Genomic DNA, 4,000 nt, shown 5'->3' with positions numbered 1-4,000 from the left:
ACAAACTGACCTACTCAGTTGCTCACCTTGACTTTAGCATACTCTTTGTTTTCCCAATCATAGCTCTTAGCCTGTCTCTATATTGTTTTATCATCACCCATAGTCCTGACACTGAACTTCTCTAGGCTGCTGCAAGGGACATAACCCCACAACCTCTAAGGGCCCTGAGCAGGCACCATGTTCACCTAGCAATATTAAATTCCAAATACACAGACCTTAAACCTGGTGATTCTTATATTTGTGTCTGGGGAAGGGAGAAGCACCTTAAGATGCTCACTAAGCATTAGTAGTAGTAGCCTAGAACAGTCCAGACTAGGGAAGAAGAGATAGAGGCAGACAGGAGATAACCCACTTGGAGAAGAGAATGGAACTCACCTCAAAATTCCATGGAGGTTAGGAATGAAAAGGCTGTGGTTCCACAATTTTTGCTGAGGAAGAATTTAGGGGAGTGGTATTGGAAGGAAAGGAAGAGGGCTCATTGAAGATATTTTTTAGAATATGGAATTCTGAGACAGGTTCGGAAATTCCCTATGTCTCTTATTTAGGCATAGCCTGGGAATGTAGGTAGCCAGGATTGACAACTCACAGGTTCTGTTCCTGCACCTGCCACACCTTTGATTTGTTACTCTGAGACAGCCTTCTTGCCCTCTCAGTGCCACTTATGTTCACCATTAGTAAAATAGGGAAAAACACCCTTGAACCCCAAATCTGGTAAAAGAACACAAGGAATTGTATCAGTGTTTGCCTCTGGGAGCAGCAGCAGAGATCTAAAAAGCCGTGGCCTGCTCTTTGTTCCCTAGGCCTATGTATAAGCTGGACTCTAGCCAGAATTCCAAACAATGACTTATTTGCTAATAATATACTTCTTTCCAACAAGCTGTTTTATAAGGGAAGAGTTTAAGAAGCATACTTATACTGGGATAAGTAGTATACTTATACTCCTGGGATAAGAGGTATACTTATACTCATCCCAGGAGGCCAGGGTTTGGAATCAGATCTTGCTGTCACACTAACAACTTGTATGACCTTGGGCAAGTTAATTATTCCTTGACTGACTTCATTTTTCTTCGTTGTAAAATGGAGGAAAATACAGTATCGACCTCATAGGGCTTTTGTGAGGCTTGAGGTAAAGCACGTGAAGAACTTAGTTCGGTGCTTGGCACACAGTACACTCTAAATAAATGTGACCAATTGTTATAATTTAGCCTGACTATTCCACTTTTGGATGCATCAGGGGAAATAGAGGGGGATGAAGAAAGGGACTAATACAAAGAAAGGCATCACACGAGCTGTTGCAGAGGGATGAGCTCAATGTCACTGAGGAGTACCTGTTGAGCAGGTGTGTGAGATAGCAAAATCAGGGTGCACATAAGGAAGGGAAAAGATTACACAGTAGTCAGTGGTTTCACTTTCTGCCATTTCAGTTACCTGTGGTCTACTGCCAACTGAAAATATTAAGTGGAAAATTTTAAAAATAAACAATTCATAAGTTTTAAATTGTGAGCTGTTCTGAGTAGCATGATGAAATCTTCTGCCCTCCCTTTCATCCCACCCAGGACTTGAATCATCCCTTTGTTGAGTGTGTCCTGCCATTGGTCACTTAGTAGCCATCTTGTTATCAGATTGACTGTTGTGGTATTGCAGTATTTGTGTTCAGGTAACCCTTATTTGACTTAATAATGAGCCCCAGACACATTCATATTGCTGCTTCTTCATTATCAGTGCATGTATCATTTTACCTGTAAATAAATATGAATTTCTTTTTCACATTAATTTCTTTTCATTTTTTGATGTCTAGTATTAGTAATACATATAATGTCTACAGTGTTTTGTATCATATAAGACAATATTGATGTAGGTACTGACAATTCATCTTGTAAACAGATAACATAAACTTATAGTATAGATAAATACACTACGGTATATAAACGTATTTTCTCTTCCTTACAATTTTATTAATAACACTTTCTTTTCTCTACCTTACTTTGTTATAAGAATACAGTATATAATATATATAATGTGCAAAATATGTATTAATGGACTGCTTATGTCATTGGTAAGGTTCTGGTCAACAGTAAACCATTAGTAGTTAAGTTTTTGGAAAGTCAAGTTACATGTGGATTTTCGACTTGAGGGAGAAGGTTGGCACCCTTAACCCCCACGTTGTTCAAGGGTCAACTGTATACTTCCAAAGACTATCTTGCCTCTGTGAAGTCCTGAGCCAGGCTACCATTCATAGCCCTTGTCACTCATTCAGTTAATATTTATTGAAAATCTACTATGTGCCAAGTATTGTAGTAGGAACTGAATATATAAAGAGAAAAGAAAGGAAGCAAAAAGACTTCAGTAGCAGTCTATCTTGTGTGCTCCAGGCAAGGGTCAATCTACTTTGCTGATCACCCTACCTCCACTGAGTCCCAAACACTGAGAGTCAGGAAGCTACTTTTTCCATTGTTGCATGATCCATGGAATAACTGAATATGCCTCTTGTAAGTCACAGAATTTGCTTACATGATCATCTGACTTGATTCAGAACATGGTTTTCTTACAAGTTACAATTTTCCTCTGATTCAATTCCCCGATTCACCTCTCATAATGCTGTTCCCAGAGCAGACACCTCCCTAGGTCAAGGGTTTTACCACTATGATTCAAAGACCTTGAAGATTCCTCAAAGAGGTTATGGTGTTTCTGAAAGCATTCAGTTTGAATTACAATAATTATATTTTTAAATACCTTTCAAAATATAGTAAAATGACAACGCACTCAAATGGAATAAATAGCAAATTGTAATATATTGGAAACCACTACAGTGTTAATTTGTGCTACCATGTAAGTTAGTTTTAGGGGCAGATCTTGATTGAGAGCTACTCTTACCATTTCTACTTAATTCAGGAGTACCCTGAGACTGCAAGTTGAGCTATCCAAAATAGTGTTGCTATTTGCAATTTATCTGTGTGAATTAGGAATGTCTCTACACTGTGCAACCAAAACCTTATAGGAAAAATAAATTAGATACTGAAGCTGAACATAAGAATATAACTGTCACCCAGAACCCCCTATTTCAAAGGTTTATATTTATCAAAACTTCGTTCACATACTGATTATACCCTAAGTAAATGGTATAAATTTGAACTTAAAATATTCTAACATATGTTTACATATTACAGCACCCTGTAAGATTTCATTTGATAAAAATAAGCCTACTGTTAAAAATAAAATTTAGAATACTACTCAGCCATAAAAAGAGGAAATCTTGCCATTTGAGACCACATGGATTGACCTTGAGGGTATTATGTTAAGTGAAATAAGTCAGACGGAGAAAGACAAATACTATATGATTTCATTCATATGTGGAATATAAAAAAACAAACCAAAAAAACCCAAATAAATGACCAAACCAAACCAAACAAAAACTAACACATAGATACAGAGAACAGAGTAGTGGTTACCAGAGGGGGAGAGGGGGTAGAGGTGGGATAGCAAAATGGGTAAAGGGTGGATCAACTGAATGGAAACTAAACTTTTGGTGGTAAGCACACTATAGTGTATACAGAAATAGAAATTTAATGTTCTACACAATAACTTATATAATGTTATAAATCAACATTACCTTAATTTAAAATAACAAAAAAGAATGAATGAAATAAAATTTAGTAACCACTGTCCTAAGTAAACTCTGATATGCCCACCAAGTTTAGTGGGAAGAAGTCAATAACAAAGCAGAAGCAAACACATGGCACCCCAATGAGGGGCCTTTATAAAAGAGATGCCTGACAAAGATGGGCACCTGTTTCCACATCAACCCATCTGTTCAAGAAACTGGAGGGCATTTTCACAGAGCTCTCCACTACTGTTAAGGCTCTTTAGTCTTACAGCACTCTCTCTGCTCACTCCAACTAAAATTGACTCTGTTCTCTTATCATGACTATAAATACTCCCCTTTGAAGCAGTAAATGGCTCAGAAGAATATGAAGTACAGATTGCCCTGGATTCCCAATTC

Source organism: Balaenoptera borealis, assembly GCF_965194805.1.
Source record: "Balaenoptera borealis genome assembly, chromosome: X".
Taxonomy (NCBI): domain Eukaryota; kingdom Metazoa; phylum Chordata; class Mammalia; order Artiodactyla; family Balaenopteridae; genus Balaenoptera; species Balaenoptera borealis.
This window is presented reverse-complemented; position numbering follows the sequence as displayed.